At 46.5% G+C, this 24,941-nt stretch overlaps 1 protein-coding gene and 1 non-coding gene across 12 annotated transcripts in view; one reads left to right on the forward strand and one right to left on the reverse strand.

Moving 5' to 3' along the window:
* SLC39A11 (solute carrier family 39 member 11) overlaps positions 1 to 24,941 on the reverse strand; it is a 422,497-nt gene that overhangs the window by 147,070 nt on the left and 250,486 nt on the right. The gene's annotated exons all lie outside the window — the stretch shown is intronic.
* On the forward strand, positions 17,448 to 17,553 carry LOC113596100 (U6 spliceosomal RNA). Its single transcript, XR_003416809.1, has one exon. It is a non-coding gene; the product is annotated as a U6 spliceosomal RNA (small nuclear RNA).

A 24,941-nucleotide genomic window follows, 5' to 3' on the forward strand; every position in this document is an offset into this window, starting at 1 on the left:
TTTATCCTCAGTCTTCACAAAAGCCCCACAAAGCAGAGAAGGTTCCCTCTAACAAATGCAAAGCTTGAGGGGCACGCCTGGGTGGCTCAGTCGGTTAAGTGTCCGACTTCGGCTCAGGTCATGATCTCACGGTTCGTGAGTTCGAGCCCCACGTCGGGCTCTGTGCGGGCAGCTCAGAGCCTGGCGCCTGCTTCGGATTCTGTGTCTCCCTCTCTCTCTGCCCCTCCCCTGCTCTCTCTCTCTCTTAAAAATAACCATTACAAAAAAAATTAAAAGCAAAAAAAAAGCTTGAAGAGCAGAGAGGTAGAGTTAACCAGTCCCAGGTCACCAACTTGTCCCAGATGGATTCCGAAGTCAAGCCAGGTCTTTGCCTCCAGAGGCCACCTCTTAACCAGGACCCTGTTGTTGACTGGGCTGGGGTGTGAGGGGTTGGGGGGGGGGCTGTTGATCTGCTCCTTTGCTCACTGCTCTCACTGCCGTGGCATTCAGGGACTTGAAATCCCAGATGTTTATGTTGGATACATTCAGCGTGCAGAAGGGGTTTGGTGAGCTTGCAACCAGTGACCCCAGAGGTGGAGAAGGCTCAGTGGACGTCTCGTATCTGTAGTCAGTCCCACTCATAGACAAACCTGAAAACGACGCTTCTGAAACCCTTAGACCGGCTACGTCCAAGGATAAAGCAGCTACAAGTAGAAAATAGTTATCAACACCTAGCGCGGAACACAGGGTTACGATTCTTTCAGAAGGTAAAAGAAAAGACTTCAAAGCTGCCCATTATCAAAAAAGCATTTTTTTTTTTTACCTGAGACGTTAGCATCTAAGAATCCACACAAAGAAGGGACCCACTGCTGGGGTTGAGCCTGTTGTCCTCCTTTCCTGGAGAGGCACGGCGTTGCTGGATTTGAGAAGGACCACGGGGGAACAGACAGACCTGGCCAAGGCTCATCTCTCCCACTGAAGGGTGGGGCGACCTTCTGTGACACATGCACACAATCACACATGTGATTCTCATCCCAAAGCATCGTATCACAGAGCAAAGCCGTCTCTGGTCCGGCAGGCACGAGCCAGGGGTCACGGCAAACCCTGATGCCTGGGTAGGCCCTGTCCCCCTCGGGGTTTGACAGTGAAGCGAAAGGTGAAGTCTCTGTATCAGTGGCTCTAAACCATTTTGAATCAGCAACTGCTTTTGAAAAAAAAATTTTTTTTAATGTTTATTTATTTATTTTTGAGAGAGAGAGAGAGAGAGAGAGAGAGCGTGCGCACAAGCCGGGGAGGGAGAGAGAGAGAGGGAGAGAGAGGAAGACACAGAATCCAGAGCAGGCTCTACATTCTGAGCTGTCAGCGCAAAGCCCAACACAGGGCTTGAACCCAGGAACCGTGAGATCATGACCTGAGCTAAAGTTGGCCGCCTAATTGAGCCACCCGGGCGCCCCAGCAACTGCTTTTTAAAGTACAGTGAAAGCTATAATCCTCTCTTCAGCAAAATAAATAAATAAATAAATAAAAATAAAAAATTAATTAATAAAAAACAAAGACAATTTGAAATAATTTTTGAATCCTCATGGATTCAGGGACCTCAGACCGAGAACATCGTGCAAAATGAAAACCACGTTAACCTTTGTTTTCATAACCCATGGGCCCGGGATGGGGCCCACAGGATGTCTGGTGTCCCTCTGATGATGTAACCGGCCAAATCTAACAGGGCCCAGGGATGAAACCTCAGCGCCCAGCGAATGCGGCAACACTAATTAATAAATCACCAGCCACAAGAGCTTTAAAAATATCCCCAACATATCATTGGAAATGATCTGGTTGAGTTAACACAAATAGGCAAATCCTCATCTGCTAAGTGCAGAAAACTTGAACCCACTGGAAAAATACCTTCCTTCTAAACCCCATTTACAAAACATATAATGAAGAGTAGTCAGTGATATATATATTCACTACGTACTACGTATGCACAAACAAATTCAAAAGGCCAGTCCGAAGCAGGGAGAGAGGATAATCTATTTACTTATTATTTTTCCTTCCTGTTGGTTTCCCAGGAAATCAGAATGAGTTGGGGGAAGAAATTCAATTATCAACATGAGTGTGACAATGCTTGCTAAGAATTTGGTTCTGTTTCTTTAATCATTTATGGGATTAGCATGACTTCCTTTATGTAATTAATGCCAAATTTGAGCATGAAATAATGACTCAACATGGGTGAGTATCCACCCTGGCACGTGGAGAGATCAAGGCCCATGGAGGCCCTTCCTGACAATCACATGGAAATTTAAGAAAGAGCCAGGTCATTCTCACAGTCTTGGCAGATGACCTTCCAGTTCAAATATGCCCAAAACTAAAGCCTATAACTGTCTCTAAACCTCTCCACACTCAGACTGCTTCCTTTTTGTAAAGCTGTAAGCATAACTACGTTAAAGAAAAAGTCTCCGGTGTCCCTATCCCGATGACCGTCATTTGTTCCTACCCCTTGTCCAGTTCATGCTTTGTGTGTGTGTGTGTGTGTGTGTGTGTGTGCATATTTGTGGTCAGTGCAAATGGTAAAGAGAATAGATGTGGGATCACACTGCCTACCATGGGATCATGGCTTTGTCAACCATGGGACTCTGGCTCTATCAATCATTAGCCATAAGGCTTCAGAGAAATGCTATATCTGTGCCTCAGTGCCTTTGTACTAAAATGGTTTTTGTTTTGTTGTTGTTGTTTTTTTTTTTGAGAGAGAGAGAGACAGAGCACAAGTGGGGGAGGGGCAGAGAGGGAGAGAGAGAGAATCTGATGCAAGCTCCAGGCTCTGAGCTGTCAGCACAGAGCCTGATGCAGGGCTTGAACTCACAGACCGTAAGATCATGACCTGAGCCGAAGTCGGACACTTAACTGACTGAGCCACCCAGGTGCCCCTTGATTATACATCTTAATGTACAGTTTCATATTCCACTTGTTTCACTTAAAACTCCAGAAATATTTTCTACATTTCTTAGCCTCTGTGACTCTAGTTTTTAATGCCTTAAGGGAATTTTGCTTAGTTCTGAGCCCATCATTTGCAAAACCGTTTCTTTTTATTCAAGTTTAATTCAGTTTTCTAGACGCTAAAAGCTGCGGTGCCTCGTCTTGCCACATGGGGGCATACTTTCTGCTCCCTCCCACCTAGGAGGGGCACCCACCCAGGAAAAGTACCTTCTTGACCTCAGGCACTAATTCTTTCTTTTATGGCTTCATGGTTCATATATACCATGGGAGCAGAGGGCTGACCTACCCCAGGAAACACACCCCCGCATGTGAGGAAAAGCTCCTAACGCAGATAGAGAAACCTTGTACAATGGTTCTTAAATCTTCCACGGGCTTACTTGTAACTCCTAGTTGGCCAACAACTGGTTTCCTAACATTGAACTACAGTGGAGCTGTATCACAGGCACATTTTGCAAATTCAGGTATGTGCCGTTGAAAACAAACACGGGAAAACTCCATTTATCCATTCCTCCCTTTCTCCTTTCCATCACTATCCTTTCAAAGAAATTTTGGCTTCAATCGCCCAGAAAGAGAGAGGTGTTCGTTGAAATGGTAAGAAAAATGAATTCTTGGCTTTGGAGGTTCTGGGTGAGGGGCAAGTCTTGGCAGTTTAAGGGAGAAAAAGGATGTTCAAGGGGGTGATTTTGACTCTTCAACATTTTTGCTTTAAATGCTGTCTTTAGAACCCACTGGGCACTTGTGTTAGGAAATGGGAAGGTGTGAGTCGTTGAGGCTGGCAATTGAGTGCAATCCATCTCTCGATGCAAAACCAGGCAGCCAAGATGATGCTCGTGGCACCCTCACCCGAGAGAAGTTCCTCAGCTTCCCTGAGCCCTACAAGGCTACTCACCCATGAGTGTCCTTAGATCCTCCACAACCCCTTGGAAATGCCAATATATATGCTGCAAATGTGAAGTCCTGGCATAAAGCCAACAGCATGGCATTCATTTAAATGTTGCCCATTCCATAAGTTTTATGGGCTCCAGTAGTCAAGGGGGGGCTGGCCAGCCATTCGACCCACCTCTCCACCATTGGGCAGGTGCCCCAAATAAAATACCCCTGCTGGTAAATACTCCTGCTGGTATAGTAACTGCATTCTGACTATAAAGATATAAGTGCATATCAAAGCAACCTTGGAAACTCTAAAAATAGAAGAAAATTTAAATCACACATAAACACATCACCTAAAAACATATATATTTGGAGTTTGGTATACTTCCTTCCGTGCTTTTTTGCCTGGTTTTACGGAACCGGGATAGCATATTATACAACTGAAGACTGCTTTTTATTCTCGCTAAACATAAGCATTTCCCCCATATGACTGAAAACTCTTAGAAGCATTTCCAGCAAGAGAAATTATTATTTACATTCTCATAGTGTTGGGCATTTAGGCCATTTCTAATTTTTTTTCTATAAATATCACTGCAAAACCTTTCACCTGTATTAACAAGCAGAAATTTGAACAAAATTCCCAGAGCTGAAGTGTTGATGAAAGGGCGGTGGTGCGTTTGGCTAATTAATTTCCAGAAAGGCCATGCCATTTCCATTTCCATGAGGAAAGTTCACGAGTTCTCACCATGGCATTTCTTAGTCAGCATGGGTATTTTTCATTTAAAAATAAATGTATCCACTTATGAAGGAAATGACATTTCCCTTCATTTGTATTTCTTTGACTACAGGTGAAGTTGAACATTTTTCAGAGTTTCAGGTGTATTTATTTCCCCTTTTGTGAAGCGTCCTCTGTCCAAACAAGGCCTCTTTAATGATATATGATTAACTAACTCCTTACGGACATGGGTAATTTTCCTGTGAGGCGTCTGTGCTTGTCGATGGTACCTGAGACCCGGCTGGGAGCGGCGGGTGTTCTCACACATCAGACAGGTGTATCCACCTGGCCAACCTGGGATTCCAGCCTCCCTTTAAAAAGTTCCTCAGGGCGCCTGGGTGGCTGAGTCGGTTGAGCATCCAACTTCTGCTCAGGTCATGATCTCACGGTTCATGGGTTTGAGCCCCGCATTGGGCTCTCCGCTCTCAGCCTGCTTCGGGTCCTCTGTCTCTCTGCCTCTCTCTCTCAAAATTAAATAAACATTTTAAAAAATCCGCTTTGACATTCCTCAAGACAGTGTACTGCCTTTTAAAAAAAGTAGGGGGATGGGGCGCCTGGGTGGCACAGTCGGTTAAGCGTCCGACTTCAGCCAGGTCACGATCTCGCGGTCGGTGAGTTCGAGCCCCGCGTCAGGCTCTGGGCTGATGGCTCAGAGCCTGGAGCCTGTTTCCGATTCTGTGTCTCCCTCTCTCTCTGCCCCTCCCCCGTTCATGCTCTGTCTCTCTCTGTCTCAAAAATAAATAAACGTTGATAAAAAAAGTAGGGGGAGAGGGGTCATCCGCTTCATTCATGCTGCTGGCTGGTATGGTCCCCAAAGCTGTGTTTCTCTCTCAATATTGAAACGCTACTTTTTTTCAAAAGCAGGATACATGACCAGCTTCTCTTCCTTCCCTAGTCTTCTTGCTACCCAATGACCCTGGGACTCTTGTAAGTAACAGCAATTCCGCAAACATTACATATGGCGAGAGGAATCTAGTGTGGAACAGGAGCCCTGCTGGGGCTTCCAGATTTAGCAAATAAAAAAGACGGGGTGCTCAGTTGTAACCGAATTTCAGATAAAATGAAACTTTTTAGTATAAGTATATCCCAAATATTGCCTGGGATATACTTATTGTAAAAAGCATTCATTCTTATTTGACACTGAAACTTACCCGGATACCCTGTATTTTATCTGACCGTCCTACTTGTTGCCCCATTTAGCGTCTCAGTTCTCAGGTGGGGAGAGAATGCACAAACCGCATTCCACTCTGAAAGCAGCCACACACTCTTCTCAGTGCAAAACTGTCCAAGGAGACACTGCATGGGTCACATGTAATCCAGGGCAGGAAAAGATTCCACTGGAGATGAAGGAAACTTCATGGAAAGATAACTGAAGTATTTATTATGCTTAATTACTAACCCTTGAGCCGAGAAGCATCTGGAGTTTAAGAAATATGATGCAAAACTTATTTACAGGGGTTACCTGGGTAGCTCAGTCGGTTAAGCATCCGACGTCGGCTCAGGTCATGATCTTACGGTTCGTGAGTTCGAGATCCACGTCGGGCTCTCTGCTGTCAGCACAGAGTCCGCTTTGGATCCTCTCTCCCGCTCCCTCTGCCCCTTCCCGACTAGCACGTGCAGGCTCTCTTTCTCTCTCTCTCTCAAAAATAAACATTTCCCAAAAAACCTGATTTATAATCTCTGTAACTAGAATAGATGTCTTCACTTATCATTCTAAACATCATGAGCCACACGATTATCAGAGGGTCAAATGCTGCCTGGGTAGGGTGGCTGGTTCGATTCCCTTGTCTTTTCAGTCCATATTTCCCAGGACCTGTAAGTAACCCATGCCTCGCCTATTGATGCTTACAAATAAGCAACTGCTTAGCGACAACACAGACACAAACGGATCTGCATAACTGGTAAAAATTAAATGTACCTCCGAAGAGATGGGCTCACTCTTAGCGAGAGGTTTCTCATCCATTAAGCAAACCACCCACTACAACATGGCTTTTTCCAACTATCTAAGGTAATAATTTATATTCTCAGCCAAGGGAGCCAAAATATCCAATAACATTACCTACCAGGTCAGTTCTTCTGCTGCAAAGGTACAAACAACCAATTAATCAACATGAACTCATTCCTGATGAATTGAATGTGGTCTAAAAATAAATCCCAGGTGGGCTCCAGAGCTGTCTACCCTGCATGTGTGTGTTCAGCACAAATGCTCCCGTGGGAAAGAGATCATTCTAGCTTTGGGGGAGTCCACCCGCAAAAGACATTTGTTTCAAAAAACTCCCAGCACACTCATCAGAGAGAGACAAAGGGCATCCTGAAAAATACCAGTGCTTATAAGAGGTTTGCAAAGGACTCTCAGCCGACCCCAGAAAGATGGTGGGGGCGGGGGGTGGGGAAGGCGTGTGCTTAACCTACATGGTTGTCAATTACCAGGTCAGGGAGGAGGCACCCAGGAGAACAGCACCCACTTCACGGCTCTTGTCCAACAGCAAATATTAACTTAATTGTCATTGGTTCACTTTCCCCTATGACATAATGCTGTTCTGCTGTCCTCTCTAATTCTGAGAATAAAGATTAATAGCCTAGACCACTATATCTCCCAAGCGTGGAGTAGAAGTCCATCTGTTGCTGGGTCATGGTGGGAGCTTGTAAGACACCAACTCCTGGAGCCCGTCCTGGAGCTACTGGGTTAGGACCTGTGGGCGAGGGCACATCGTGGATTCTGGGGCCCAGGAATCCACCATATGCTCTCTCCCACCCTCACCCCCAAGGTGATTCTGATACATTCTAGATTTTGAAAATTAATATTTTAGACCACTTCAGTACTACTTACTCCAAGTACTTCCTTAGTCTCTAAATTTACGTCAGTCCAGGGGCAGCAGGTGGCTCAGTCACCTGATTCTTAGTTCTATGTGGGCACCTAAGGACACACATGACTGCCAAACGCACGGCGGGGGACAGAGAAGGGGGGGTAAGGCAAAGGAATTTAAGACCAGAAGGTAAAATGTAATTGTACCATCCTGACAGAAACCACGGTCTCCTTACATCAAATGAAAATCCTTTTTTTTTCTTCTTTTAGAGAATACGGACCATCACCAGGAAAGGCAGCCACCAGCAGAAGAATTGAGAGAAAAATCAATTCCGCCCCAAACAAGGCATTCTCTTATCTCCCCTGTGTCTACAGAGAGTCTATGAAGGGTCTAGGTCGACCTAAACTCTCCCTCTATTTCTATCTCGCATTTCCTCTCGTGTCCTAGGGCTTGGCCACCAGGAATCCAAACACGACACTATCAATGACACCTTAGGTGCCACAATCATGAGAGCGCACACATGGCCAGTATTAACCAATAGGATTATGGTCTGCAAAGGGCGCTGGGAAACAAAACCTTCCTTTTGCCTAGGGGCACGTGACTGAATGGAAACTGTGGTGCTGGAAAGGTTCATGTGGATCTAAAATTCCACAAACGTTTCTTGGTCCGGGGATTTTCTTGCTTTTCAGGATACGCACAGTTGACACGGGAACACAGTTAGTGGCTGGAGATAACAAGGAAGGAAGGAAAAGATGAGCACAGGCCTGAAGATGTGTGGTTTGTTGGTTGTCTTGGTTACAAGAAGGTAAGAGAGCTTTACCTGGAGGCAAGGGAGAATTTCTGCCCACGGCAGGTTCAGCGGGGAGAATTTACGGGGCACGGGCCTCAGGGAAGGGCAATAGAAGCCAAGTCAGTCATCAGAAGAAAACTGAGGGGCTCGTGGAATTAACCCAGGAAGGCCACAGAACCCACCCTGGAACCCCAACAGAGCCAAGGGAGACCAGGACTCCTGCTCCACCAAAATGCCACCACACACCCATGTGGCAGCACCTCTGTCCTCAAGGCTGGACGCCAAATGCCCCAGCTCAGGTCACTGGCACTGAGTCCTGGCCACTTCCGCTGGGATAACTTTGCTACCAGGTCCGTCCCACTGGCCAAGCCATGGTCAGCGCTAGCTGCAAGAGAGGCCAGAAGTCCAACTTCTACCCTGGGAGACAGGCTCCATCTTCCACCGGGACTCCAAGGTGGGGGGAAAGGAAATACCAAGCACAGTCAAGAAGTTTGGAAGATAAGCCATTACAGGGGGAGAAGGAGGGAGAGGGGGAAGGAAGGACTAGGGAAGACTAACTACCATAAGGAAGCTTTATTCATGTCCTTGGACATCCATGGCTTTGATATACTTGTCTATATTAAATTTGCACCAGGTCGGGGCATCTGGGTGGCTCAGTCAGTTAAGCGTCCGACTTCAGCTCAGGTCATGGTCTCACGGTTTGTGGATTCGGGCCCCGTGTCAGGCTCTGCTGACAGCTCAGAGCCTGGAGTCTGCTTCGGACTCTGTGTCTCCCTCTCTCTCTCTCTCTGCCCCTCCCACAGTCATGCTCTGTCTCTCCCTGTCTCTCGAAAATAAATAAACATTAAAAAATTTTTTTACACAATTGCACCTGGTTTCCTCCTGTCCTTAGAAAGCCACAAATAAATGAATGAAACCATGGCATAGAAATCTCAGGTCAACTCTATCCCTAGTCTTCTATACACAACCCTGTGCAAGTCCCAACCTCTGAAGGTCTCAGCTTCTTCCAACTGCAAATGAGCTGAACTAGGTAGACTTCGGGGCCCCTTCCAGCGCGAATTCTATGCTCTGCCGCCGCTGGCCTTCATGGTCGCTCATCCCAGACAAGTAGGAGAGAGAGGCTATTTCCAATGTCAGTGTTCATCCAACTCTGTTCTAGACTCAGAAATGCCCCAAGATGAGCTTCAGAGATGGCACATTCACTGTTCAGAAAGTAAGAACGTCCACTGAATGAGGAGCAAATTTGTTTGCCCAGAGGAATCGGCATCTCTTTCTGCACTAAGACGAAAAGCATTATATTCCCTTTAAATGTATTATGATATTTTCTGACAATACAAACATTCCCAGACATTACAGGAAATAGAGAAAATACTGATAAGGGCACAGGGAAACTAAAAATCATTCACCACCCAGAGGGGACCACCTTGAATAAATCCTGACAGTCTTTTTCATATTTATGCTGTATCTGTATAGATGAACATATATACACACACACACACATTTGTAGGTGAATCATACAGTTCTGAAACATGACTTCACGTAGTGGTAAGGTGTGAACATCCTCCATATCATAATATAATAATCCCCCCGAGTCAATGGTTCTCAGCCAAATCTCCATCACCTACTGGAGGTCAAGAAGGAACAAGGCAGAGTTTCCAGTAGTCAAACAGAGAACTAACAATATATACTCAAGATTTTTTTCTTGTCAGAAGAAAAGATGTGTTAATTGTCCAAACCATTTCAAAGTCTGGGTCAACCAGTTACCTTCCAGGCCTCTAGTGAGCTTTGGTGTTTAGAGTACTAAAAGTCATCTGGACAGGAATTATAAACGGGCACTTTACAATTGGCTAAAGGTTGGTTGAACTTGGAAGGGTCAATATTTACTGTTCTGGGATTTCTGTGATATAAATGTTACCTTCAGGGTGGTTTCTGAGCCCTTCGTTTTTCAGGCTCAATTTAAATGGTGTAGTAGAAAGGACATGTGTATGGTGTGTGTGTGTAGCGGGGGAGGGGGGGTCTTCTACAGCCTAAATTCCGTAATATTTAACCGCTTTCCAGTGCATCTTTGGTCTGTGCACAGGGCCACCACCTCTGATGCCTGAGCAGCGCAAAGGGCTGAGTCCATATGCTCACAATGGCACAGCGCTTAGCACAGAGGAGGTCCTTAAATATCTGTGGAATGAATAATGGAAGCCAAGCACGCTCTTCCCCAGAAAAGTGTGCGCACACATCTACAACACAGAACATTTTGCACGTGTTTTCAGAGAGTCTATGGTTTTATTAAAGGTTAAGACCCTCATTCCGAAACATCCTATTGATTGACCAACCAACATTTATTTATGCAAATGCCTTCCATATGGACATTCATCGCAAGGGTCAGCAAATGTTTGGGTAAAGGTCCAGATAATAAATATTTTAGACTTTGTGGGTCATTCCAGCTTCCTGGAAAACTACTCAACTCTGCCTTTGTAGCGCAAAGGGGAGCCACAGACAACAGGCAAATGAGTTGGTTTGTCTGCGTTCCAATAAAACTCTTTTTTACAAAAACAGGCCAGATCTGGCCAGCAGACTGTACTTTGCTGGCCCCTGATCCAGGCTACTAAAAGCAGGGTTTTTAACGGGGCACCTGGGTGACTCTGTTGGTTAAGCGTCCGACTCTTGGTTTCAGCTCAGGTCATGATCTCACGGCTTCATGGGTTCGAGCCCCACATTGGGCTCTGCTGGCAGCACAGAGCCTGCTTGGGATTCTCCCTCTCTCTCTCTAGCTGCCCTTCCCACACTCATGCTATCTCTGTCTCTCTCAGAATAAATAAATAAACTTAAATTTTTTTTTTTAAAAAGTAGGGTTTTTAGGATTTCTTTAAGATTCAATTCTCTTAGTCATCAGTAGGCCTCATGAGAATTATTCCTAAGCCTTTATGTTCCCCAAAGAAGTTTATGGCCCGGGTCCACCCAGCAGCTGGTGTGGATAATTCAGCCATGTGTGAATCATAATGGAGGTCACTGGTCAGCTTGACTAACTCGAAAGAAGAGTCCAGAGAGTGAGTACCATGACAGAATGCTGCGTCCTAATGGACACCTTGTGGTGTCCACGCAAAGGTTTGCCTTGACATTTGCAAGCATTGTCTGTCCTTTCCCCCAACACTCCATGCTTTGTGTGGCCCATCCGGACCTGCCTGGGCTTGATAAACCAATGGATGAACCTGAGTTCAGTGTACGTGGATCTCCAAGAAACAATATGCAGTGGGTGGCAGACTAATCTCACTGCGGACTTTTTTTTAGCATGCTAACTATTAGAGCTGCCTACTAACAGAAGACATTACTTCGACCTCATCCTCAACAGGGGACAAAAAAAAGCAAAAAGAGGAGGGACAGTAGATGACAACCTGAAAAAAGGACACTCTAACCCCCAAAAGGCTTATGTAAACACCAACCCCGCTGTGAAAGGCGACGGCCCAAGATAACCTCAGGACCCTGCCTCATGACCTCCTCTCTCTCCCTGATTCAGGTTCAATGATCACCAATTGAAATGCCTATTCTGCACCATGCAAGACCCCACAGGCATGGTCACCTGGAAAACTTTTTATCTTCTTTAATTCTAGAAGCAACCCTGGGAGGTAAGTTCTTGCAAATCCTATGTTACAGGTAAGGAAGGGGTTAGCTCAGTGGCCTACCCTAACATCCTTTCAACCAGCCGCCCAGCCATTATTCCCAGCTCTGCCCCCTTCATGGAACTAACTGGTTGGTCTACCCCCGGTTTGGTGGGGTATGAAATTCTGCTGCCCCTACTTCTGTTTCCATGAGGAGGGACTTTGCCCTGAATACTCCTGGTCTTTTGTGCCCCCCTTAATACCTCCCCATGGGGACAGAGTGAGTTTCTTGAGAGATGAATTTGGGGTTAGCCTCCCCCCTTGCCCTGAGTGCCAGGGTGCCCACAGGCAGCCTGACTTCCAGTCTAGGCCTCCACGCTGCAAGGTTCACGGGGTTCCCCAGCGTGTCTGTGAGTTGGTGAGTAAATTGGCCTAATTCCACAGTCCACCATCACGAATCGCACTCTGATGCACATCACAGCCATTGCCTCTAACCCAATCTTTCGGTATTGAGCATGGAATTTTTATTTCCCTCTGCCTCCTTCGCCTCTTAAAGTTGATTCAGAGCTCGGACAGGGAAGATGGAGGTGTTCAGCAGGAGGCCTCTCCAACCCCAGCCCCCGACCCTAAGCCTGGTCTAGTCTGCAGAGCACAGTGGTCAGCTCGGGGGTGAAGGTATGATCTGAGCCAGTCAGATCTGAGCCAGTGGCCTACGGATATTGCCCCGTGGACACTGCCCCCATGGGCTGAAGCCCAGCCACGCGGGCAGGAACAAGGAAATGCGCCGGGTGCAGAGGCTGTCTTGATGGTACTGCCCTCGCTGTTCAGAGCCCGAGGCCTGTTCCTGAAGCTCCCCTTGATTCTGTGAGCTTTCAGTACCTCTCCCCACGAGTGAGCAAATAAAAGTTGATTCGGCTTCAGCTGGATGAGTTGATTCCTGTCGCCAGCAATCAAAAGAGGTCTGACTGAAATAAGAAAACCTCGGCTACAGAGTGATCCCGCTAGGGTAACACTGCCAGTTCACAGCAGGACCGAGAGTCAAGCCCCCGGCTCCTGACTGCTAGTTTGGGGCTGATCCCCGCCCCCCACCCCCGGCATCGCACCGCCACAAGCTTTCCCTGCCAGGGGAGCCTCCACCTCCACCAAAACCCAAAGACCCCCGACCCGTTAATTCTCTAAAGCACCAGGGGCACGAACACCTCCTTCTACCATGCAGATGCCTGAGGACGCATCTTGACCACCACGCACTGCGGCCACGGATCCTCTGTGCTCACTCCCAAGTGGGGACAGCAGGAGGTTTTAGGGAGGATACACCTGCTCTAGGAGCTTTGTTGCCCTGGAAGTCTCCTGAAAGGACTGGACTGGTGCTTCTGAAAAGAGGCCTTGATCAGAATTATCTGAAAAGCTTTAAAAATCCAGATTCCCAGTCTTGGCAGCAGACCTAGTGGGTCCGCATGTCCCAAGGGAGGAGCCTGCCCACGGGCATCTCTGTGGGCTCTGAGGTGGGGCTGCTGCTGCCGGCCCACGGGCCGGCCGGCATATGAGAACCGCTGGATCACATGACATCAGTGTCTTTCCTGGCAACGGGCTCTGAGAATGCCCCACTTCATCAGCCCGTGCTGCCAGGCTGGTCCCTTCCAAGATCACCCACGTCCGAGCACGCGTGACAGTCTCCGCTCTTCGGGCACCTTGTATTTTCCTAGCCTTGCTGAACCCTGGTGTCTGTAAGAACCCCGTAATTGCAAAGTAACTGGCTTGCTTCAGGTGACTGTGGCTCTGTACACGTCACCCCGGGCTGCAAACAGAACAGACATTCGAAGGCCAAGAGGACTTGAACTTGGCCTGCGGGCTCAGACTCAGGTCCGCCTTCCCACCCAGTGCTCGCTGCCCATGCAAATCCCCAGTTCCCTGCACGGTCTCCTGGCCATGAGTTCTGGCCTCATTAACCACTCAGCCCATAGAAGCAGCCAGTCTCCTCAATCCAGCTGGTCCTGGTCCTTGGCCACCCTCATGTCACCCCATTCCGAAAGCCTATCCAGAGACGAGCAGGTTCGGGAAGGGAGGAGCCTGAAGGAAGCTAGGAGGAGGGCAGGGTGTACAGGTAGGCACAGGTGTCCTCCTGTGCCTTCCTCTCCTTTGCCACAAGGAAGGCCTCCCGCACCAAGACTGAAGCCTCCAGACACTGATCGGATTCCACGAAAGCAACATGAAGAACAACAAGGGCTTATGTGGAGGTGGGACAAGTGGACAACTTGCACCTCAGCAGAAGCGCTTGCCAGGAAGATGCTCCAGCGGATCAAGGGTGGGAGCAAAGGGAACTGTGTTCCACAAGGGTCAGCAAAGAAAGTCCCTTTTCTGGGGGACATGACGTGGTCGGGACCAAGTCTATTCTAAGACAGAACCTGCGATGGGCAGAAGCACCTGTATGCTGATAGGTAGCGATAAATCTGTTGTCAGCGCGGCGCTAAGGTGAAGCCAATGTCAAGGACACTCATGGGTCGGGTGGGCTCATTTCCAATCAGCCTGGGCTTCTAAGCAAAGAGCAATGAGCACATCGAGATGCAAATACTTTACACATTATGTAAATGCAGCTAAACGTTTGTCTCCAAAAGTTTGTTGTCTTAATTAGCTAACTATTTCCCTGGCAATATTATCCTGCCATTAATCTGTTCAAGAAACACTTAGGAGAGTGCAAAGGTAAATTTCAGCACAGCTACCTACTATGTTAAGAAGAACCCAGCTCTACAAGAATGAGTCCCAACTAACAAAGAAAATCCACACTTCCAGACTCATGGGTCCTCTCCACAAAGAACACATCGTACAAAGAACACAAGGTCACATCGTATTTGGGTAAACTTCTGCCAAGGTCGGACTTGCGGGTGGGGGGTGGACTGTGAACAGAAAAATCTGCTGGTGCCACCAGATGGGCATGTGGCCAACAAGCCCAGCAGCTCTTGTACCAATCTGCTACTTTTTCCGCCACGTCCCCATTCACCAGATGGGGAAAAGTGATTCGGACACAGAAGCCACCTGTTTCCCTTGCCAGGATCAATGGGGAAGAAAGCTACAATGGCTGTGAGCCCAGAAGTGTTCCTCTTATTCACCTTTTCAGGATGTGCAGGTGTGTGTGTGTGTGTGTGTGTGAGAGAGAGAGAGAGAGAGAGAATGAGAGAGAGAGAGAATATGCACATGTGTGCCCACATGCAGATTATCACCAATTTATTTGATTTGAGGTGGTCTGGTAGTTTCTCCCAAACTTCCTCTGGGGGCTGTCAGTCAAAGGTGGATGGATGGTGTGGGCAGGGAGGAGTAAGACAGACACGGCCTAAGAGGCTGGCAGGCCGGCTGAGGGCATCAAAGGCTGGGATACCTCAGTGGCTCGGTTGGTTAAACACCCAACTCTTGGTTTCAGCTCATGATCTCACAGTTGGTGAGTTCCAGCCCCATCTGCACTGATGGTGGGGAGCCTGCTTGGGATTCTCTCTCTCTCCCTCTCTCTTTGCTCCTCTATCTCTTTCTCTCTCTCTCAAAATAAATAAACACTAAAAAAAAATAAGAAGAAGAAAAAAAGAAGGCTAATGATGTGCCTAGTACACTTAATCCGTTCTTAACTTAAGCCCAAAAGGGCAGAAGGCCATGAAGGGGCAGAAAAAAATGGATCATGATAGGATTTGGTGCAGAGTTTTCAAATACCTTCAGATCCCAATATTCTGTGCTGGCAGAGTTGAGCCCAGTCTTGGCTATGAAGTGACAGCCTTTTAAGATTCATGGTCATGTCAACATTTTCAACTTTCAGGAAGGGTCACCAGCTGCTAAAGGTAATAGAGACTTTCCATCAATACTCGGAGAGGGCTTGGTGCCCTTTAAGATTGTCTATTCTGCTTTGGACTACAAAGTAATTTTGTCCTCTTTTCTTTCTTTCTTTTTCCTTCCTTCCTTCTTTCTTTTTTGAATAGCAGATTTTTCATCTAATGTCGTTTACTTAGACTAACATTAATACCAGTTTGCGCTTCCTAAAAAATGTTACAACCAGAGAGATGGGGACAAAGTAGGTCACTAGCATCCCTAAAGTGTGTTGGGTGGTTGTTTATTATCCAGAGAAAACTGTGATAGATAGATAGATAGATAGATAGATAGACAGACAGATGGACGGATAGGCAGATAAACTTTACATGTGCACACATGTGCATAAATACATACATGATCTATGTACTATATCATATACTCAATGCTATTTCATTAGGCCATTAAATTTCCATTTTAAAATTTAATGTTTTTAAAAAATGTATACATATAATTTTTAGAAATTCACCTTGGAAACTGGATCGTTGAAATAGCACCCAACAGCTAATTTCCGAGAAGAATGAGCACTATTCCTTACTCCCCAGGTTTCCCATCAACGTAAGTAGGAAGGGGAAGGGCCAGGAGGAGAATTGGTCTCTGGAAACAAATGTAGCTCCCAGGAGGGAAACACATTCTCTTTCTCTACCATTTTTGGTTAAGATTTAGGGGCTACCCCAAATCTTCAGAGGGCGTCTGTCTCTGTGTAAGGACACCAGGCAGGCACTATGCCGAGAAGCCCAGATGCCGTGGAGGACGCCCCGCATGGACCCCAGTGTGGGAAGCTTAGCTCTTGAGCCCTCTGCTTTGTGAGGCAGAAGGGCTGGGTCAGACAGGAGAAGACTGACAGAGGGAGCTATCTGTACTGACCTGAGGTCGCTTGAAGCTAAAGCACAAAGCGAAAAAAAACCAAACCGAAACAAAACCTGGTTCTGAGACAGCAGGAATAAAAACCATCGGAAGCCACGTGGAGTGGGGCTTACCAGTGCGGTCAGTGTGGGGACGAGTGAGGCGGCCCTCATGTTCAAGGGCAGACCCTGCTTGGTGAAACGAATAGGATTTAATGGGGCAGAGCAGAAATGTTTGCCAGGCTGGGAAGAGACCTTCTCACGTGACCACAGGGGACCGTGAGGAATGGCTTGGTTCCTAGTGGGAAAGGAAATGCCATCCAACGGGGGTTCGGAGAAAGGGAGAGACGTGGCTGCTGAGAGCTCCGTACTCCTTCAGCTTCCGCCGAAAGCAGAAAATAAATGCCTTGCTGAAAACGAAGGCTTCAGAAGGACATTCTCTCTAGGCGATGTCTGGATTACGGCGGACCACGAATGTGAAAGAGGACCAATGTGGTGGCACCTGGGTGGCTCGGTCGGTTAAATGCCCGACTCTTGATTTCGGCTCAGGTCAAGATCTCACGGTTTATGAGTTCAAGACCCGTGCTAGGCTCTGTGCTGGCAGCATGGTGCCTGCTTGGGATTCTATCTCCCTCTCTCTTTGCCCCTCAGGCCCCAAGAAAAAAAAAAAGAGGACCACCATGAAACAGGGCTGGCAAATGTAATGTCAATTATGTCAAATGACACGGGAGCTCTCACCACAAAGAGAGGTGCAGGGCTGAAGCCGTGTGTGCGTGCGTGTGTGTGTGTGTGTGTGTGTGTGTGTGTGTGACTCTCACAGGCTGGGAACCACTGGATGGTACAAGAACCTAACTGAGGCCAGGCCAAGCAGAGTCTTCTGCAGTGGTTCTCAAACTTGAACTTGCAAAAACACATACGCACGTACATACGTATGCAAGCAAACAAATCAACCAACCTGCTCGTTTCAGTAGCGCATATACTAAAATTGAAGAGAAGCCAAGAAGGTAAGCCTGGCCCGTGTCCAAAGATGACACCCAAATGGGTGAAAGCATTCCGTATTTTTGGAAGACGGAGTTACTAATCAGTGGGCATAATATCTGTTAAGCAAGATGAATAAGCCGTTGGAGATCTCCCATATAACATTGTACCAAAGTCAACAATAACGTGTGTGTGTACCCTTCAAAATTTGTTAAGAAGATAGGTCTCAGGTTATAATAAAACAACATTTTAAAAAGAAGGATCGCCTAAATAACTTCCACAAAAATCATACTAAGTTTTTTTGGGGGCGCCTGGGTGGCTCAGTCAGTGAAGCATCCGACTTCAGCCTCGGTCATGATCTCATAGTTCGTGAGTTAAAGCCCCATGACAGGCTCTGTGCTGACAGCTCGGAGCCTGGAGTCTGCTTCGGATTCTGTGAATCCCTCTCTCTCTGCCCCTCCCCTGGCTCGCACTCTGTCTCTCTCTCAAAAAATAAATAAACATTAATTTAAAAAAAAAAGTATTTTTCTTCAGTGCAGTTGCTTGGAACTTCTGGGAGAACTGGGCAGGGCTCCGGAGTTTGAAGGTGTGACAGGCACCCGAGGGAACATAGTTTAGAGGAGAAAGAGGGATCCAGAAAAACACAAAAGAAGCCCATTGAGAATGGACTCCCTGGCTGTTATGTCCAGCCCAGATTCCTTGACAGGTGTTTACTAGGAATCCTACTTAGGACTCTTACCAGTTTTGTTCACCTTGCACCAAATGGGATAGACTTATCCCCTTAGGGGTGTATCCCCTCCTCTCGTAATTTCTATTAGAATGACAGATTCCACAATCTTCCTCATTCGCCAAACCAGGAACGTGGGAACAAGTGCCTGGGTGGAAAGCCCACGGAACCCATTCTGAGAAACCCTGTTCCAGGAGGAGCCAACCAAAGGAAACCCATGGAGAGACACCAGGTGAGGGTCCAAGGGAAGTGGCAAGGAGGTGTGCTTGCCCACGGGACAGCCTGTGATGCCTTCGCGTGTAAGGTTCCAGTCGGAAGCACGGGAGCAGGAACAGAATATCCGACTGAGACAGAGCTGCCGGGCACATCTCAAAACCATAAACCACCTCCCCACCAAAATCTGTCCCACTCGATGCCAGTAGAACCCCGAGCCTGCGGAGAAGTCAGGTCTGGGCTCAGCAAACAGGACCTGGCGCGCCACAGGGTGGGCTATACAGAGAGCAGTGTGCCTGCTGCCATGGTAACCGCTGATCCGCCAGGAATGGGGAAGGAGGTGCTCTGCTAATTGAAACCCGGGCGACACTTTAGCATAAGCCCCAAGGAAGTTAATGCTCATCCTAGATTTTCTCCTATCTCTTTCTCCTCTGTCCGTTCATGTCACCAAGTGGCTTTAAAGTTTCCCCTTCCTCCTAAAAAGAAAATCATGCACCAAGATAAGACTTCTGATAAACCACTGAGCAGAATCTCCTTTCCCCCTCAAGCACCACTCTCAAGCAGAGCCTAAGATCCCGTTACTCCTTCCTGTTAGTAGCCTATCCATCTCAAAGGAAACTGATTGCCAAAAAGATTCTCAGGAATGCGCTGGCCTCACCATCAACCACCTCCCTGGGCACCCAGGGCACCAGGGTGAAAGGGTTAGCAGGAGAGTTTTCCAACCCCCCCCCCCCCCCCCACCTACTGCAATGCTGAGTTGTCTCCCTCCTGGTCCTGAGTATGGTGGGTGCATACGGAAAACACCTGGAGCTGCACGCCCACAACCCCAAAATAGTTACAGATGTACTCCCCACTCATAAAAGGAGTCCCCACTCAAAACCTCCCTCCCTGCCGAACAGCCTAACAGAAGTCCTGACCTGCCACTTACATCAGTCCTGTCGAATTTGAACGCGGATCGGCATTTTCATTTCATTGTCAACATTACGGAAATGTCAAGTCACAAGTCTTAAAAAAGATACGCATCGTGAAGCTCCGGGAAGTGACACGTACGTAAGGGGCACTGCCTGCTGCCTGGCAGAGGCTGGGACACCTCGGACCTCGTGTACAACTCAAGACAGGACACGGTACAACGGCTGTGCAAATTTACATTTCTCCTAGAGACAGGTCTGTTTCCAGCAAGATTTAAACATTAAGATACAACCAAAATCTCCCTCCACAGTGCCTAGAAATGACGGATGCGATAAACAAAAGGGTTTTAAATGCACATCTGAGCTTGCAACAAAGAAAAGGGATCACTGATGACAAGGAAGCTATAAACCAGAGCCTAAATACCAAAACCGGTTCAGGTTCAGATGTTGCCTAGGGATTACCGAGGCCCCATTAACGGGTTCTGAGTGTTACTGTCCTCATGCAGCAAAGAGGAGGCCTTGTGCCACACGAGGCAGGTGGTGAGAGTCTATAAATGCAAGGCTCACGAAATTCTGTCCCTATGTGGAAGGGGGCAGGAAAGTAGGACAAAAAGATCTATCCAGCTGCACAGAGAGACAAAAGAATGATTACATGTTTCTGCCTGGTTCCTGGAGGAAAAACTGTTTGAAGAACAAGAACCATGGGCTTTCACCTTAATCGTTCAGGGTTCTGAGTCTCTAGTGTCTGCTGGGCTGGGAAAACCCCGACTTGGACGTCACTGTAAAAATCAGTTCCGGGCTAACATCACTATAAAAGGGTCTTACAGAAGCAAGTGCAAAACCATGTTGAAGGTCCTCCCATGATCCAGGGCCTTGGGAATCCTTCGAGCAGAAGCACACCCCACTAGAGAAGTACTGGTCTAAAAAGTTACAAAGCCAGGGCGCTGGTGGCTCAGTCGGTTCAGCGTCCGACTTCGGCTCAGGTCATGATCTCGCACTTCATGGGTTCGAGCCCCGTGTCGGGCTCTGTGCTGACAGCTCAGAGCCTCGAGCCTGCTTTAGATTCTGTGTCTCCCTCTCTCTCTGCCCTTCTCCTCACTCACACTCTCTCTCTCTCAAAAATAAATAAAATATTAAAAATAAAAAGTTACAAAGCCTACGAGAAAACAACACACCGACAAATGGAGTCCATGATGCACCAAGGAGAAACATGGCTTTAAAATATAAATACGCCTAACCTGGCATTAAAGACACGAAACACATAAAAGAAGAAATCAAACCTGTAAGAAAAGAACGAGCTGTAACAAAGGGAAGCAGACACAGTAAAAAAAAGCCAGAGACAATTCAAAAATAAAAACTAGTCATTGCAATTAAAAACTCAACAGTCTGGGGCGCCTGGGTGACTCAGTCGGTTAAGCATCTGACTTCAGCTCAGGTCATGATCTCACACTCCCATGAGTTCAACCCCCGCATCGGCCTCTGTGCTGACAGCTCTGAGCCTGGAGCCTGCTTCAGATTCTGCGTCTCCCTCTCTCTGGCCCTCCCCCGTTCACGCTCTTTCTCAGTCTCAAAAATAAATAAACATTAAAAAAAATAAAAAATAAAAAACTTAACAGTCAACTTAAAAAGTGGGTGACAATCAGCTCAGTGTCTAATCCATGAACCAGAGAAGAGCCCACAGAGAGATAAAGGGATAAAGAACATCAAGGAAAGTGTAACACGTGGGGCAGATATATAAGAGCATAGAATAAACATCTATTAAGTGCTGCAGAAGACAATGAAGAATGAGGAAGAGGTAAATTTGAAGAGATAATTGCTAAGAAGAGATAATTGCTAAAAACTTCCCAGAAATTAATAATAATAATAATAATAATAATAATAATGAGTATTCAGCTTAAATAAGATAAAAATAGAGAGGGAGGCAAACCATGAGGGACTTTTTTTTTTATACAAATGTTTATTTATTTTTAAGAGAGAGAGAGAGGGAGAGACAGAGTGCTAGTGGGCAAGGGGCAGAGAGAGAGGGAAACACAGAATGGGAAGCAGGCTCCAGGCTCCGAGCTGTCAGCACAGAGCCTGACGTGGGTCTCAAACTCACGAACCGCGAGATCATGACCTGAGCCGAAGTCGGACGTTCAACCGACTGAGCCACCCAGCAACCAAAAGAGACTCTTAAATACAGAGAACAAACCGAGGGTTGCTGGTGGGGTGTTGGGTGGGGGGATGGGCTAAATGAGGGATGGGCACTAAGGAGGGCACTTGTTGGGATGAGCACTGGGTGTTACATGTAGGGGATGAATCTCTAAATTCTACTCCTGAAACCATCATCACACTGGATGTTCACTAGCTCGGATTTAAATAAAATTTAAAAGAAATAAAAATAAAGAAAAGAAAACAGAAAAAGAGAATTAAAAATAAAAGCACCAGCAAAAATAAATAAATAAATGCGTAACTAAATAAAGAGGTAAGCCTTTGAGTGATAAGGAAAGAAGAGCTCTCCAAGTCTTACGCAGAACGGCACCCGCACACACACGTACACCTACAACGCCCCACCATGCTGAAACCGAGAAACACCAAGACAAATGAAAACGATACCACAGGGAAAGACAGAAAACAGAGAGGAGGCCGCTACTGGATACGTCTTTGTGACGCTCACAGAGACCGCGACATGTAACACAACTCTTGCGGTCGAAGTGCAGTAATACTTCGCAATGACGTTGTCAACGTGCCAGAGGAAATAAAACTTTCTGTCAACCGAGGCATTTAGATGCAACTCAGTTTTTCCTTCAAGAGTCAGAGCAAAATAGAGGTATTTTTAGATGAGAGAAGAGATGTTTATCCTTCTGGATCCTGAGTAAGGAAATAATAAAGGAAGAAAGAAAAGGGAAAGGGGTGTGAAGCGTGGAACGATGGTGAACAAAGAAATGGGCAGAATTGCTGGAAAATACACACAACTGCTGATCATATAAAGCAATAACAAGAATTGATAAGCAGAATGTCATTAAAATTTAAAAGTTGGGCGGGGGGAGGGCGCCTGGGTGGCGCAGTCGGTTAAGCACCCGACTCTTGATTTTGGCTCGGGTCACGATCCCAGTGTCATGAGATCAAGCCCCACGTCAGGCTCTTCACTGACAGCAAAGAGCTGCTTGGGATTCTCTCTCTCCTTCTCTCTCTCTGCCTCTCCCCTCTTTCTAAAATGATAATAATAATAATATTTTTAAGGTCTATTTTAAAGGTCTATTTTCTGTTTTTTAATAGAAGTTTTCAGAAGAAAAATATAGACCTCCCAATCTAGGTTTATTCTGATTCCTTCTATCTCCATTCGTGGTCTTATATAATAAAAATAATCAATGTCTGGTAAATGTCAAGAAATTACTAAACATGTGTTGGCTGAATAAATGAGATAATGGCTCTAAAGCATTACAAGATCCTGAATCATTAGAGGATCCTAAATTAAGGACTCACTTATGCTTATTAAACTGTTATCAAAATGCTTATTCAAAGCTTTTTAATCATTGTTTGAAATCAGAAGATTTATGTTAAAGCTACAGTTATCAAGAAAGTGTGGCTTATAAATGACAAACTTATACAGAATAGAATTATAGCTAATATAGGGACACCTGGGTGGGGCGCCTGGGTGGCTCAGTCGGTTAAGCATCCGACTTCGGCTCAGGTCATGATATCATGGTCCATGAGTTCGAGCACCGCGTCGGGCTCTGTGCTGACAGCTCAGAGCGTGGAGCCTGCTTCCGATTCTGTGTCTCCCTCTCTCTCTGACCCTCCCCGTTCATGCTCTGTCGCTCTCTGTCTCAAAAATAAATAACCATTAAAAAAATTAAAAATATATATATAATAGGGGCACCTGGGTGGCTCAGTTGGTTGAGAATCTGACCCTCGATTTCAGCTCAGGTCTTAAAGCAGTGAGATTGAGCCCCGAACTGGGCTCCATGTGAGTGTGGAGCCTGCTTGGGATTCTCTCTCTCTCTCTCTCTCTCTGCCCCTCTCCCTCTCTCTCTCTCTCTTTCTCTCTAAAATTAAAAAAAAAATAAAACCAAACATACTTTTACCAGATGATCCAGCAATCATACCCCTTAGTATTCACCCAAAGGAGTTGAAAACTTACATCCTCACAACATCTTGCACATGGATGTTTATAGCAGCTTTCTTCATAACTGCCAAAACTTAGGAGCAACCGACATGCCCCTGAGCAGGTGAACGGATAAACATCCAGATGTTAGCACATCCAGACAAGGGAATACTATTCAACACTGAAAAGAAACGAGCTATCAAGCCATGAAAAGACATGAATGAGCCTCAAATGCCTATTACTTAGTGAAAGAAGGCAATAATGAAAAGGCTGTACGTGAACACAGACTGTATGTGTTCGACCGTATGGCATTCTGGAAAAATCAAACTATGGAGACAGTCAAGAGAGGAGTGGTTGTCGGTGGGGAGGGGGGATAGGAGGAGCACAGAGGATTTTTAGGGCAGTGAAAATACTCTGCATGATACTGTAATGGTAGATACATGGCATTATATGTTTGTTTAAAACCAAAGAATGTACAAGACCAAGAGTGAACCCTAATGTAAACTGTGGATTCTGGGTGCTAATGATACGTCCACAAAGGTTCTTTAGAAGTCACAAACGTACCTCTCTGGTCCGGGGGTGTTGACCACGGGGGAGGCCGTGCATGAGAGAGGGCGGGGAGTATATGAGGGATCTCTGAACCTTCAGCCCAATTTGCTGTGAACCTAAAATTGCTCTGAAAAAATAAAATCTACGCTTAAAAAAATAAAACAATAACAATACTAGTAACTAACTTGGAGGTATCAGAAAAAAAAAAGGTAGAACTAAAATGTTAGAAAACTAATATGGACGATGCCGGGGTAAAGCAAGTTACAGCATCCAGGGCCCTGAAAGATTGCTAGGGAGGAGGGGAGAGAGGTACTCATTAATTTCGAACATCATTAAGTCTACTATCCCTGTTAAAACGTCAAAGGTAGCCACAAACACGAAAGTGAATTTAAAACGTTCAAACAAATAAAGCGTGGGGGAAAAAAAGGAGAAAGTCGTGTAGAAAGGTCAATACACCCAATGAAGTCCAAAAGAGGGGAGAAAGTAGGTGGCAAATAGAAAGAACAACACAAAAGAGAGAGAAGCACTATCCGTCTTGGGTAACGTCATACCACCATCCCCAGCACGTCTCCAAGGTGCACAGCCTCTGGTGTGCAGTGTGATGTGCGCGCGCGCGCGCGCGCGTGCGCGCACACACACACACACACACACACACACACACACACACATTAGAAGCAAAATGGCAGTACTGAGAGACTACTGAAGGGGATCCCAAATACACCGTTTGGGCGTAAGGATTATTTTTAGCTTAAGGCAATTGAGCAACAGCAGGTTCAGGAAGAACTCTCTGCCTTCTCCCCTTCTGCCTAAGGGCAGGATATAAATCGCCATTCCTAATGGTGCCTGCCCCTCCCTGTACCAGAAAGAGAACACACCAGAGATGATTGGTTTGCATCACAAACCCTACCAAATAATCCTTACCCACCATTAGTTTCCCCCATATATTTTTCCCCCACAATGTGTGGCCCCAGAAGCTCAGATTTTTTTTT

This window comes from Acinonyx jubatus, chromosome E1 (assembly GCF_027475565.1).
Source record: "Acinonyx jubatus isolate Ajub_Pintada_27869175 chromosome E1, VMU_Ajub_asm_v1.0, whole genome shotgun sequence".
NCBI classification, from domain to species: Eukaryota; Metazoa; Chordata; class Mammalia; order Carnivora; family Felidae; genus Acinonyx; species Acinonyx jubatus.